The sequence below is a fragment of the Odocoileus virginianus genome, chromosome 19 (assembly GCF_023699985.2).
Source record: "Odocoileus virginianus isolate 20LAN1187 ecotype Illinois chromosome 19, Ovbor_1.2, whole genome shotgun sequence".
Lineage (NCBI taxonomy): Eukaryota > Metazoa > Chordata > Mammalia > Artiodactyla > Cervidae > Odocoileus > Odocoileus virginianus.
This window is the reverse complement of record NC_069692.1, coordinates 41,712,936-41,727,757: the sequence shown is the minus strand read 5'-3', so window position 1 is coordinate 41,727,757 and position 14,822 is coordinate 41,712,936. Positions and strand designations below refer to the sequence as shown.

The window sequence follows — 14,822 nt, the reverse complement described above, 5'->3', positions numbered from 1 at the left end:
GCTAACATCTTCAATTAACAAGCTTTTTAAAAGATTCCTCTATGTTGCACTTTGTGTCAATACTTCATTCATTTTTATGGCCAATTAATACTCTATCATATAGTCATACCACATTTTGTTTACTGGTATAAAATACATTTGACTTGTCCCCACTTTTTGTCTATTGCAAATAATGCTGCTATAAGCCTCCATGTACAAGTTTTTGTGTGGACATATGTTTTTATTTTTATTGGGTATATACCTAGGAGTGGAGTTGCTTTATTGTATGATAACTCTATGTTTAAGTTTTTTAATGTCTGTTTCTATAGCAGCTGCACCATTTTACAATCTGATTAGTAATATGTTCTAATTTCCTTACATCCTCATTGACACTTGTTATGGTCTGTCTTATTTTAGCCATTCTAGTGGGTATGAAGTGATGTCACACTGAAGTTTTGACCAGCATTTCTCTAATGACTAATGATGGTGAGGATTTTTTCATGTTCCTGTTATCTTCTTTGGAAAAATATTGATTCAAATCCTTTGCCCATTTTTAATTGGGTTAAGGTCCATCTGGTCAAGGCTATGGTTTTTCCAGTGGTCATGGATGGATGTGAGAGTTGGACTGTGAAGAAAGCTGAGTGCTGAAAAATTGATGCTTTTGAACTGTGGTGCTGGAGAAGACTCTTGAGAGTCCCTTGGACTGCAAGGAGATCCAAACAGTCCATCCTGAAGGAGATCAGTCCTGGGTGTTCATTGGAAGGACTGATGCTGAAGCTGAAACTCCATTACTTTGGCCACCTCATGCGAAGAGTTGACTCACTGGAGAAGACCCTGATGCTGGGAGGGATTGGGGGCAGGAGGAGAAGGGGACGACAGAGGATGAGATGGATGGATGGTATCACCGACTCGATGGGCATGAGTTTGAGTAAACTCCAGGAGTTGGTGATGGACAGGGAGGCCTGGCGTGCTGCAATTCATGGGGTCACAAAGAGTCAGATATGACTGAGTGACTGAACTGAACTGACTGAATTGTAGTAGTTGTTTATACAGTCTGGAAAAAAGAACCTTATCAAATATAAGATTTAAAAATTTCTTCTTCCATTTCGTGGCCTGCCTTATTCACTTTCTTCATAATGTCCTTTGAAGCACAAACGTTTATAAATTTTGATGAAGGCCAATTTATCTATTTTTTCTTTTGTATATTTTGCTTTTAGTGTCATATCTGAGACACCCACTGTTTATCCCAAGCTTGCAAAGATTTATTCCTTATTTCCTTCTAAGAATTTTACAGTTTAAGTTTTAGCTCTTACATTTGCATTTATGACTCATTTTGAGTTAATTTTTGTATATGGCAAGAGTTATGATCCAACCTCCTTCTCTGGCATAGATACTCAGTTGTAGCACCATTTGTTGATAAGAATATTCTTTACCCAGTAAGTTGTGTTGAGCACCACTGCTGAAATCAACTTATTGTAAATGCAAGGTTTCATTTCTATATTCTCAATGTGCTCAGTTCCATGCTGTCTTGATTTTTGTAGTTTTGTAGTAGGTTTTGAAATTAGAAGTGTGACTCTTCCAGGACTTCCCGGGTGGTCCAGTGGTTAAGAGTCCACCCTCCAATGCAGGGGACTTGGGGTCAAGCCCTGGTTGGGGAACTAGGGTCCCATGGGCCACGGAGCAGCTAGGTGCACACACCACAGACAGAAGCCCATGTGCTGTAACCAAAGATCCTGCATGCCACAACTATGATCCCATGCAGTCCAATAAATAAATAAGCATTAAAAAAAAGAGGTATGTCTTCCAACTTTCCTCTTTTTTAAGATATTTTGGCCATTCTGGGTTCCTTGAATTTCTATCTATATTTTAGAATTAGCATGTCAAAAGAGCAACTGGGATTTTAACAGGGATTACACCAAATCTGTAGATCAGTTTGAGGAATATTGCCATCTTAACTATATTAAGCCTTTTGATTTGTGAATGTGGAATGTCTTTCTATTTATTTAGCTCTTCTTTGGTTTTTATACTGATGTTTGATAGTTTTCAATGTATACATCTAGCATTGCTTTTGCTAAATTTATACCGGTTTCATTCTTTTTGATGCTATTGCAAATGGAATTGCTTTCCTAATTTTAGTTTGGATTGTTTATTGACCAGGCATAGAAATGCAATAGATTTTTTGTGTATTTATATTGAATGTTGCAACCTTGCTGAACTTTTCTTTATTGGTTGTAATAGCGTGTATATGTGTATGCATATTAGGATTTTCTATAAATAAAATCATGTTATCTGCAGTTAGTTTTACTTCTTTCTTTCCAGTCTGCGTATCTTCTGACATTTTCCAGTGTATTAATCTTTTCTTCAGCTGTGACTAATTTGCTTCAAGATCTCCTATTAAATTCTTATTTTCTGGTAATGTATTTTTAACTCCTGAATTTAATAGGAGATCTTGAAGCAAATTAGTCACAGCTGAAGAAAAGATAATGTCAATCTCTGAGTCCCCTCTGGGTCTGTTTCTATTGTTTGTTTTCCTTTGGCCATGGAGTATTGTTTCCTTGTATGCCTAGTAATTGTTTTTTTTTAAATTGCAGGCCAAGTATTGTGTATGAAAAGTTTTATGGGTAATTTCAGCCTCTGTATGGCATTATCTTCCTCCAGAGAGGGTTTATTTTTGCTACTGATTAAGGACAGGAGTATCTCAATACTTTCAGAAACTGAGCAGAGCTGAATATTCCTTCAGAATTGTTTTTAAAGTGCGTCAGTAGGTCACAAAACTTCTGAGGATGTCTATTAAATGTTCACATTTAAATTCTTTTCTAGCTAGGTATAAAACAGATCAAAATTTTTTCTTCTTTATTTCTTTTAGAAGTACTATTCCATTATTCTCTTGTATATGTTCTTTCTTATATAAGTGATCTGCTTTTTCTTTTTGTAAGATTTTACTCTTTCCTCTTGTTCTCTTATATTTTAAAATTTTATTATAATCTTCTCAGCTGGAGACTTGATTTATCCTGTCAAGCATTCTATGACCATTTCTCAAATCGAAGTTTTCAACCTGCCTTTAATTCTTAGAGATATATAATCATTATTTTAGGAATATTTACTTTCTTCCATGAAAGAGAGCATACTGTAGTAGATAAGGTCATGTGTTTTAGAGTTAGAGAGATCTAGGTTTGAATGCTGTATTACTTATTAAACTGTGAATCACTCAGTTTCTATCCTGTGTCTTAATTTCCTCATTTGTAGAATGAGAATAATAATGTTTCCTTCTTAGGATTTTAATAAAAGTTAAGTGAAATTTATGCCTATGAAGTGCTTAGAGGAATGGCTGGCAAAGAATAAGAATTGCATAGTAACACTTATTTTTTTTTCTACTTCTGTGCTTTCTATATTCCCAGAGAAGACCCTTTGAAATATTTCTATATTCAAAAACTCATCTTTCCTTTCTTTCTATTTCAATCTACTTTTGCTTTCCTGCTGCCTTCTGGCAGAGTTTTTCAGACATCTTTCAGGTCATTAATTTGTTCCTCAGCAGTAATCGTATACTTTTATCTCATGTACACTATGCTTTAAAATGTCAACCATTTTCTTATTAATTTTTAGTATCACCTCATAATCATTTTTATGAGCTTTTTGTTCCTTCTTCAAATTACTGGTAGCCTTCTTGCTTATCTTTTACATTTTAATCTTAAAAATAATTTATCTAACATGATATTTCAATATTAGGAGTGTAATAAGTAAAATTAAATATTTTATCTTAAGTGATGGGTTCTATTTAGCAAAAAGTTAGGATATCTGAAAGGATATCATGTCTGAGATGTTTAAAAATAGTTATGAGCAGGGGAGTGGTTGGGGATATAGATGAAATAAGATTGGCCATGAATTTGTCAGGGGAGTGTAATCTCCTTGATTCTGTCTCATCTCAACAAAAAATTTGAAGCGATGGACTTCTTGAAAGCCCTTGGTATGTCACAGCTCTCAGACAGACCGTGTTACAGTTCTTGGGCAGATCAGTTTTATTCAGAAAATAAAGGAAAATGCATCCTTGAGGCATGAGGGCATGCCGACCCAAAAGACACGAAGGGCGGGGGGGGGAACAGAGAGAGAGAGAGAAAATGCTTGCACGTGTGTTCATGGGGGAAAGAGAGACCCCCAGGCCTTTGGCTCCTCTTATTACGTGTTTTCTCCTCCCCCGGACCTGCCCTATGTAAACTGGGCCAGCCAGGAGCGCTGTTTGTTCTACCTGAGGTCCTCACTCCAGTCCTCTGACCTTCCTTTGTTCTGTTTTTGCGGGCTTTTCCCTTTCTTGTCTTTTAGCCACCGCCATTCTGGACTCCTTTTTCCTGTTCTAACTACCTAACAAACTGACAACTCTTTAAACTAAGTGATGGCTTACAGAGATTTTTATACCATTCTGCTTACTTTAATATGTATTTGAAATATTCCTTAATAAACTGTTAAAATAAGTAAAAACCTAGGGAAGAAGTCAGAAAATATAATTCAAGAAATAACTTCAAGTCATAAATGCTAATATCAAGGCTCCTCCTTTAACAGTAAATAATTTCCCAGTGATTATTATTTTTGGGAATCAGTTTGCACAAAATTGGATCATTTATTAAAACATCAAGCAATAATTTTCTTACTCATGTCAAAAAATTTATTTTCTTACAATAAGGGATTTTCTGGAGATTTAAACCTAATGTAATTTTCAGAAACATTGAAATTTTTATAAGGAAATATTTTGAAATTCATGCTGAAATAAAAAACTGTTTCCCCAAATGCATGCTCAAAAATTACTGTTTATGGGAGAGATTTACACTAGAATTAATCATATTTTTCTCTAACAGGTAGATATATGGTTGGCTTACATAGTTCATTTAAAAATTTTTGATAGTCTCCCCCAATTAAAAATAAATGAATTAAAAAAATGTTATCCCCATGTAGATGAAAAATACACTACAATTAATTCAGTTTCTGAATAGACAGTGTTGGGAGGGAGTGATGGGTGATAGTACTGAGCTTACATTTTTTCATTTCTCAAAATGGAATTAGTTTCAAAATTTTCTGTAGTCTCAAAAGAAACATATGTTCATTATAAAATATTTTAGGCTATATATAGAAACATATAAAGTATGAATAAAAAACACACTATTCCTTTCAAGATGTTTTAATACAAACCCACACATTTCTCTTTAATGGGCTTAAAAAACATAGACAGTGATTATGACATTTCCCAAGTTCTATGCAACAACCATACCTTTATTATTACTTTTTATCACTAGCTTTATTTCCATTCCAAGTCCTGTTGCTAATGCTGAAACCTCTGAGTCACTTCCAGGTTGATGCAGATTTTTGAAGTGGTTTCTCAGGCAATTCACCCCTCTCCCAATCTTCAAGTTCTCTGAGGGTGATGTCTCCCCTCTCTGCTCAGGGTAATGAGAGGCTAACAGGCAGGAAGGCCAGGGGTCTCCAAACAAAGGAAATAAGCTGCAGTGTCAGACATTTTTTATCTCTCTCTTAAGCGGCAGGAGGAAACAAACTAGTGTTATTTTTTTTCCCCATTCTCTATTACAAATTTAAAAAGAGGTTTCTCTTAAAATTCTGTGTTGCCAGAATGACACCTGGTTCCACCTGAACTGAACTTTTCTCAAATCTTGAGCTAACCAACACATTTTTCTTATGGAAATGTTTGTCTTAAGCCTATTGTTAATGTACTATACATTTACATTAGACTCTATCTTCAAGTCGGTTCCCCCTGAGAGCTCAGATTTAGGCTCAGAACTGACTTGACAAACCAGTATGTTATACTCATACATTGTTCTCCTAATCTATGTAAACGAAACTATTTATATAGTAATCTGCCTTTCTTCAAGATTCATGTCAATCATTTTGTGGCTTGGAATAACTCACCTGGTGACAAGATTATGTCAAAATGCATCTTGTGGGTGAGGGGCCTGGAGCCATTCTCTGAGTTTTGAGACGTTTCCTTCCTTTAATTAGCAGATTGCTAGTAGCTATATAACAGACAGCTAAAGACTAGCAGGGGGCACTCTTTCTGCCCCCTTCTGATGTCTCGGACAGAAGCCTTCTCTATGTCTTTTATACTTTAATAAAACTTTATTACACAAAAGCTCTGAGCGATCAAGCCTCATCTCTGGCCCCGGATTGAATTCTTCTCCTCCGGAGGCCAAGAAACCTGGCGTCTTTCATGGTTCAGCAACAACCTTTCAGTAACATCTCAGTTTCCCCTGGTGTTATGCTGTGTTTAGGCAGTGGTGGAAAGGGCGTATGGCCAGAGACCATCCTCAGGCTTCCACTGAGGGGTAACGTATCCACTGTGTCTTTGATGTTCATCTATCCTGTGATGCATTCTATTGATAAGATGGAGTTGGCCTTGGCCATGAGTCATGCCCACGCAGACCAGTTTATTCTTTCCTGGTGCTAACTGTAAGGTTTCAAGTGCCCTGTTTTTTACCCTTTTGGGGATATGCTCATTCAAGTATAGTCTTCATTGACTATTGTTACCATCTATTATTAATTGCATAAATTTTAAGCCCAGCTTGCTTCAGTGACATCTAACATATCCAGTTCTGGCAAATCAATAGCCTTGACTTTCAATATTTTCCTCTGTTAGAAGTTCCTACAGTCTATTTTAGAACTCAAATTCCAGAATATTTCCTTGCTTTCTCTCTCTTTATCTTTTGTAAATGGCCTCTGAGACAATGAATAGTATTGAATTGACAAGGCTATCAAGGGGAAGGGACAAAAAGAAAATGCAGGGAGAAATATCAGAGGTACAATATATTCAAATTTGATCCCACCAAATGGATCTACCTTCTTTTTTTTCTACAAAATGGGAGGTTTGTGATTTTCTTCTGCCATATGGAAATTGTATATAATCATACAGAAGTTTCAGTCTTTCCAATCAAATATAACTCATCCTGTATATTTTTCCTAGATTACTGATTCAAATTACCATTTACACTCATATGTCCTGATTTTATATAGATAGTATATACTCTATTTGCCATCTTGTTACCTGATTATGTTTTCAGATGTAATTTCTTTTTAAACACTGAATAATAAAAATGTATTATAAAATACGTGTGATATGTAAAGTATAACATAAGAAATTCTCATATGCCAACCACCTAGTTAAAGAAATGCAAATTTATTTACCTGTGAATCCTCTAAGTCCTCCTCCCACTTTTCTTGAGAGCTTGTTTGGAGGTTCTAGCAGGGGAGCGCAGCTACTCGTATACCCTTGACCGAAGACCGGTCCTCCTCTATCGGGGATGGTCGTCCTCTTCGACCGAGCTCGCAGCTTCGGGAGGGACGCACATGGAGCAGTGAGGGAGGAAGGGGACACCCGCCTAGCCAGCCAGATCAGCCGAATCAACTCTGGCGATCAATGGGGTGACAGATGTCGCAACCAGATCGCCCTCACATCCCACTTTCTTTTCCTTACTCTCCTCAAAGGGGATAGTTTTGAATTTGGTGCTTATTTTTCCGTGTTTTTAATTGCAGTTTTTCTGCATGAGTATATTTGTAACTAATAAGTTAAACAATAATTAACCAATAAATTTAGTTGTGCATTAAGATATTCTGTAGATAGAATCATACTTTATTTACTTTTCTGTGACTTCTTTTCATGCATTTAACATTTTAATCCTAGATTCTTCTATGTTGTTGCACAGGAAAATGGATTCATTCCAGTGCTCTTTAGTATTCCATCATGGAATATACAATAATTTATCTATTTTGCTATAGATGTTTGAGTTATTCTGGTATTTTGCTAGTACCAAAGGTTGTTTTATAACCTTCTTGTACATATCTCCTTGTGTAATTATAAATTCTTTAAGCTATGTAGATTCAATTTCTGGATCATGAGTTATGGGCAATCAACGTTTGGTTGTCATATTTTTGTATTTGCCAATTCAGTTCAGTTCGGTTCAGTTGCTTAGTCGTGTCCGACTCATTGCGACTCCATGAATCGCAGCATGCCTGGCCTCTCTGTCTATCACCAACTCCTGGAGTTTACTCAAACTCATGCCGGTCGAGTCGGTGATGCCATCCAGCCATCTCATCCTCTGTCGTCGCCTTCTTCTCCTGTCCCCAATCCTTCCCAGCATCAGGGTCTTTTCCAACGAATCAGCTCTTCCCATGAGGTATTGGAGTTTCAGCTTCAGCATCAGTCCTTCCAATGAACACCCAGGACTGATCTTCTTTAGGATGTACTGGTTGGATCTCCTTGCAGCCCGAGGGACTCTCAAGAGTCTTCTCCAACACCACTGTTCAAAAACATCAATTATTCGGCACTCAGCTTTCTTCACAGTCCAACTCTCACATCCATACATGACCACTGGAAAAACCATAGCCTTGACTAGATGGACCGCTGCTGGCAAAGTAATGTCTCTACTTTTTAATATGCTGTCTAGGTTGGTCATAACTTTCCTTCCAAGGAGTAAGCATCTTTTAATTTCTTAGCTGCAATCACCATCTGCAGTGATTTTGAAGCCCCCCAAAATAAAGTCTGCCACTGTTTCCACTGTTTCCCCATCTATTTGCCATGAAGTGATGGGACTGGATGCCATGATCTTCGTTTCCTGAATGTTGAGCTTTAAACCAACTTTTTCACTCTCCTCTTTCACTTTCATCAAGAGGCTTTTTAGTTCCTCTTCACTTTCTGCCACAAGGGTGGTGTCATCTGCATATCTGAGGTTATTGATATTTCTCCCGGCAATCTTGATTCCAGCTTGTGCTTCCTCCAGCCCAGTGTTTTTCACGATGTACTCTGCATATAAGTTAAATAAGCAGGGTGACAATATACAGCCTTGACATACTCCTTTTCCTATTTGGAATTAGTCTGTTGTTCCATGACCAGTTCTAACTGTTGCTTCCTGACCTGCATATAGGTTTCTCAAGAGGCAGGTCAGGTGGTCTGGTATTCCCATCTTTTTCAGAATTTTCCACAGTTTATTGTGATCCACACAGTCAAAGGCTTTGGCATAGTCAATAAAGCAGAAATAGATGTTTTTCTGTTAGATGTTTGCCAATTATATGCCAAAATAAATGATGGTTTTCTTTGATTTTGATCACTTTCTCCTGAATACTAATAAAATTGGGCATCTTTCAATATTTAATAATCATTCATATTTTTTAATTTTTAAAATAAAAAATTGTTTCATGCTTGTCCAGATATTTTTCTGCTGATTTTTTTGTCTTCTTAATTTGTAGGATTTTTAGAAACTTGTTTTTCATGTGAATTCCTTATTGTTAATATGAATAGTAAATATATATTCTAGTTTATGCTTATGTATATTAGGACACATTTGGGCAATTAGATGGTTTTCAGTGTTTTGCTATCACAATACACCACTGAAAATCTTGTAGCATTTTGTTTCATTTTAAAGACTAGTATTGAGTAGACTAAATCTTGAGTTCAGTTATTGGGTCAAAAGTTATGAATATCTTCATGAATTCTAAATAAATATTGCTAATTACTTTCCAAAAATTTTGTACCAATTTGCAATGCTAGCAACAGTCAAAGATGTAACAGTTTCATTCTCATCAACCTTAGGTCGTGTCATTAAATATTTTTGGCTAGCTTAATGTGCAACATGTTTCTCAACTTGCTTTAATTTGCATTTCCTGATTACTAGCATGGATGAGCATTTTTCACAGTATTTGTTTACTAATAGCATTTTCACTTATGTAAATTGTGTATTTTTACCCTCCGGGTCTTTATTTTGTGTTAAGCTAAGAATAATAAACACAGCTCTCCAAACCAAAAGTAGAAAGTGATCTGTTTTCAAAACAATTTCAGAAGATTTTCAAAGTCTGAGCATCTTACATACAGTCACTTATGATAATTTTAGTAAATATAAAAAAAGTCATCTATGTGTCTGGCTTTGGGAGTAGAAAGCCAAAAACTGGTCCTTGCTTTCCAAGAGATTTAGTCTTTCAGGTTAAAGTACAGGATTGTGACAGAGAAGTGATCTTATGGGGGCTGTCAGAAGTCTCTGCCTCAGACGCAGGTTCTGAAGGCATCCCAAGTTGGTGACCCTTGCATTAGACCAGGGAGATGAGTGTAACTGGAGACTGTGCCATGAGCTGAGCTGACTGCATGTGAGAAGGAAGGGAGGTAGGAAGAGCATGGAGCTTCGCTGGGTCAGGCTGGAGCTGGAGACCCACAGGTATGCTCTGATGATTTTAAAGTCTGTTCAAAAGGGCTGGAGAGGTCTTTTAGCAAACCTGGAAAACTTCTCACAATTGTAGAGAAGGACAGAAGATGGGGGGTCATGGAGAAAAAAACACAGAGGCATTGAGAAGCCTTAGAAGCGTTCATACCAGAGTAAAGGGATGGGAAAGTAGTGCTGAGTACAAAGACAAGGCGGCCGACTTGAGACCCATCTGAAAGCGTATCTTAAGAAATCTCAAATTTAAGTCACGTTTGCTTTGGGAAGAGAGGCCAAAGAAAGGCTAGCACAGCGTCAGGGAGAGGGGTGACGACCGCAGGGCAGACCTGGAGATGGGCAGAAGGAGGCCCATCCCTCCCACTCCTCATCTGGGAGTTCTCGCTCTTTCCGCATATGCAGACTCTCTCCTGCAGTCCTGACGGCCCTCGCACAGCTGTGTCCTCGTCTCCTTACAGCACCCGAGGGTGTGCGTGGCGGCCCCATCCGCCCTTGAGCTTGCACCGGGCCTGGAAGCAGGCACGGGCCTACTGGGACAAGGAGCTCCAGGCTCCAGGTGCTAAGACTGTGCTTTAGGAAGGGATACATTAGGCTCCAGGGAGCCACGTGCCCTGGGTCTTAGAGGCTCCTCGCTCTGTGAAGCAGGCCCTGGTCAGAGGAGAGAGCCAGCGCCCCTCGCTGGCACTGAGGACAGTACAGGTGAGAGGCCCCCTCAGCAGGGGAGATCTCCTGGCAGGCACATGGCTTTGAGGCTGGGAGGCTGACCCTGAGTCATGTAGATTCGGTGGGCAAGGTTGAGCAGACACTCTGCCCCTAACAGGGGCTTTCCAGGTGGCACTGGTGGTAAAGAATTCACCTGCCAAGGCAGGAGACATAAGAGATCCTTGGGTGGAGAAGACCCCCTGGAGGAGGTCATGGCATCCCGCTCCAGTATTCTCGCCTGGAGGATCCCACGGACAGAGGAGCCTGGCGGGCTACAGTCCGTGGGATCACACAGAGCCGAACACAACTGAAGTGACTTAGCACACGGCCGTCACTGCCTCAAACGGACTTTAATAACCTCTTAGGAACGGGGAAACTAAGAGACCTTTGCAAACTTGATGACACTACTATATATAAAGTAGGTAACTAATAAGGGCTTTCTGTATAGCACAGGGAACTATATTCAATACTATGTAATGACCTATGTAAGCGTCCCTTGTAGCTCAGTCGGTAAAGATTCTGCCTGCAGTGCAGGAGGTCTAGGTTTGATTCCTGGGTCGGAAAAATCCCTTGGAGAAGGAAATGGCAACCCACTCCAGTATTCTTGCCTGGAGAATCCCATGGATGGAGGAACTTGGCAGGCTACAGTCCACGGGGTCTCAAGAGTCAGACACCGCGTAGCAACTAAACCACCACCAATGACCTGTAGGGAAAAAGAGTGTAAGAAAGAGTAGATATATGTATACGATTAACTGATTCACTGTGTAGTGTACATCTGAAGCTAATGCAACATTATAAAGCAACTATATTCCAAACAAAAACCAAAAACCAAAACTTGATGACAATCACAGTTTTTGGAGACACCCAGAGGGATGACATTTATCCACTTTTACCCAACTCAAGTTTCAGGTTGGGTTGTCTAAGGAAATGTTAGTATATATTATAGAAAATTAATATTCCTGTTAAAGAAAATCTCCTTTTCAAATTATTAATACTTATTTTTGGTTCTAAATGGTCACAAATGGACTTTCTGTAGTTGTTTAGCACCACTTTTCTCATAAGTTAGTAATGACAACTTATTTACAAATTAGCAAGTTTAAAATATTCAACAATTCTCAATAAATATTTTTTTGAGTAAATACTATGTATGGGGTTGAAGATACAGTGGTGAAGTCAATGGAAAAATGGCCCTTCTGGAGCTTAATTATAGTGTGTGTGTGTGTGTGTGTGTGTGTGTGTGAGTTGCTCAGTCGTGTCTGACTCTTTGCAAACCTAATTATAGTGGGGGACATAAAATAAAAATGTAAAATATGAGGATAAATGATAATTGAAAAAAGATCACTGCTATATGAAAAATAAAATTGGTTATGTGCTTGAGAATGATAGCAGGGTGGGGAGAAGGCTTTTCTAAGGACTGAATTTTTAGCACCTCACTTAGGTTAAAATTGTGCTGAGATACTGAAAATGTTTCCTTTAACCATCAAGACCATTTTCTCCCCAAAGCCATCCCTTTGTTAAGTTCTTCTTTTGCTCTAAAAGCTCCATGCACTGTTCGTTACAGCACTGATTATGTTTGCATTTCACATTTTTTTTTTGGGGGGGTGATCATTTGATTGATGTTCTCCCCCAGAGACTGTGTTCTGTGAGAACAAAGATCAGGTCAGTCTTTTTTCTCCACTCCATCCAGGCACCAGTGATGAGCTTGCTTGTTGTAGAAGTGAATGAACGACCAGCAGTTTGAAAATGCTTAGCGAGTCTAGAATTGTGCATATTTTTCTGAAATGCTTCAAGGTCAGAGTGCACTTGACAAAGTGGGCACATGATAAATGTCTCATTGAATAGAAATAAAACTTTCCAGATCTTAATATGTTGATCTGGATGAATAATATGGAGCCCTGCTTGATTTTGAAAATTGGATCATTCCCACTGAGGAACAATAGTAGAAATACAGGTGAAAGAAGAGAGAAGCCCTTTTGAAATGGAAACTATTTCTGAACTGACAGAATAACCTCCCTCTGTCAGAAGAGGTAAGGGAGCAAAGTGCTTGGTGGGTAGGCTGAAATTTAAGCAGAATTTAGACAGACAGGAACAAATGTACGATTCCTATGTCAACGGGGCATAGATTTATGCATAATTTGATAATATTTTTGATTAGAACTCAGGAAAAAGGAGGAAACTATTTTAGAACAAGCAGTATGAAAAAGAGTGTCAATTTATAGCTTACCAAATTGCTGAGTATTGTTAGACTTCAAAGACTGAGTCTTTTCCTGTTAGGGGCTACTGCAACTACTTAGAAGGGAGAGAGAAACAGGGCATTACTGGGTTTGAACAACAATAAAAAAAGGATGAAACGAAAGGGAAAGAACAAAGGAGACTGACTGCTTAGGAGAATGATCAGCTTGATTCTTCTATAACACAAGCAAGTCCAAGGATCCAGTGGATGTTGAGAAACTTTTCTGATCAACTCTGAACTTCACAAGTGGATCAGAAAGAAGTGTTGGGTAGGAAGATGGGGCCACCTGCAGCTTCTTCCCACTAGTTCTGGAGTATTCTCAGTGCTGAGGACTCCACTGCTTTCCAAGCAGTTCACATTACCTCTAGACACTATTGTTACAAAACACTTGTCCACGTGGAGCCTCTCTTTTCTTATAGCTTCTGTTTATTGTTCTAGAAAGTGAAAGAGTTTGTTGCTCAGTTGTGTCTGACTCTGCAAACCCATGGACTGCAGCCCACCAGGCTCCTCTGTCCGTGGAATTCTCTAGGCAAGAACTCTGGAATGGGTGGGCATTCCTTTCTCCAGGGATCTTCCCTACCTAGGGATGGATCCCACGTCTCCTGCATTGCAGGCAGATTCTTTACCATCTGAGCTACCAGGGAAGTTCTAACTAAGTTCTTCATACCTTCAGAACCGGTCTAATTCATCTTCTTCATCTTCTACATGAGCCCCCAAACACTCATAGCTATGTCCCTCTTCTTCTTGTCCCTGTTTCTTTCCCTGCAGGTCACCTTCTTTGCTCCCCTTTGTAAATGCATGGGCTTATCCATGTCCTTCTTTTTCTGTGATGCTTCTGATTTCAATCTGGAGTGGGGTGACCACTTCTTTTATACTAACTGCGATTTTACCATTAATGGAAAACAATATTCTTGCTAGTCACACCTCACAGTAGGCACATATTGAGTTCAATGCTAGATAAAACCTTTAAGAATTTTCCAAATTATTCTGTTGCTGAGTCATGTCACCCCATTCTACCTTTATACAGTCACTTGTTTAGAACAGTTGTATTCTTTTCACTCCACCCTTTTGAATGTTTTAGATTTTAATTGTCATCCAAACTCTTTACTATTCTTCATGGTTTTATGCAATAGAAAAATCTGTTAAGCCTGCCTCCATCCAAGTCACTGGTAAACCTTGATCATGAAAGGACCACTCTCAAAACCCGTAATTACCATTAAAAGGAACTTCCTCACAGGTCGCCATAATCTGTTAACTGGTATCTTCTTTGGCATGGTTACTCAATATTCCTTTCTTTCTTTTTTGGCAGCACCATGTGACAAGCAAGATCTTAGTTCCCCAGCCTGTGATTGGACCCCTGCCCCCTGCAGCTGAAGCTCGGAATCTTAACTGCTGGGCCTCCAGGGAAGTCCTGGTATGGTTATTCAGTCTATTACAGATCTGTCTTATGATGCTGTCATTATGCCTGGTGGCTTTCAGCTTACGCAGTGCGTTCAAATCGGCTGAAGAACTTTTAGAAACCCTGATGTCCAGTCCCTGTCCCAAACCAATTAAGTCAGAACCTTTAGGGTGAACTGCGGTATCAGCATGTTTTAAAGATTTACAGGTGGTTCTAACATACAGCTGAGGCTGGGAGAAACCAACCCAGCCTGATATCCTCCAGACTTCTCGGACAACAAGTATTATCAGGGGATGCATTTTATAAGTACAAA

At 38.8% G+C, this 14,822-nt stretch overlaps 1 long non-coding RNA gene across 1 annotated transcript in view; it reads left to right on the top strand.

Annotated features, from left to right (window-relative positions):
- The window catches only part of LOC110123659 (uncharacterized), a 67,429-nt gene extending 52,908 nt beyond the window's left edge, over positions 1 to 14,521 (top strand). The window contains exon 3 of the long non-coding RNA XR_011492975.1: positions 14,420 to 14,521. This is a non-coding gene — a long non-coding RNA (uncharacterized lncRNA). The remainder of the gene's footprint in view (positions 1 to 14,419) is intronic.
- Positions 14,522 to 14,822: the final 301 nt, after the last annotated feature.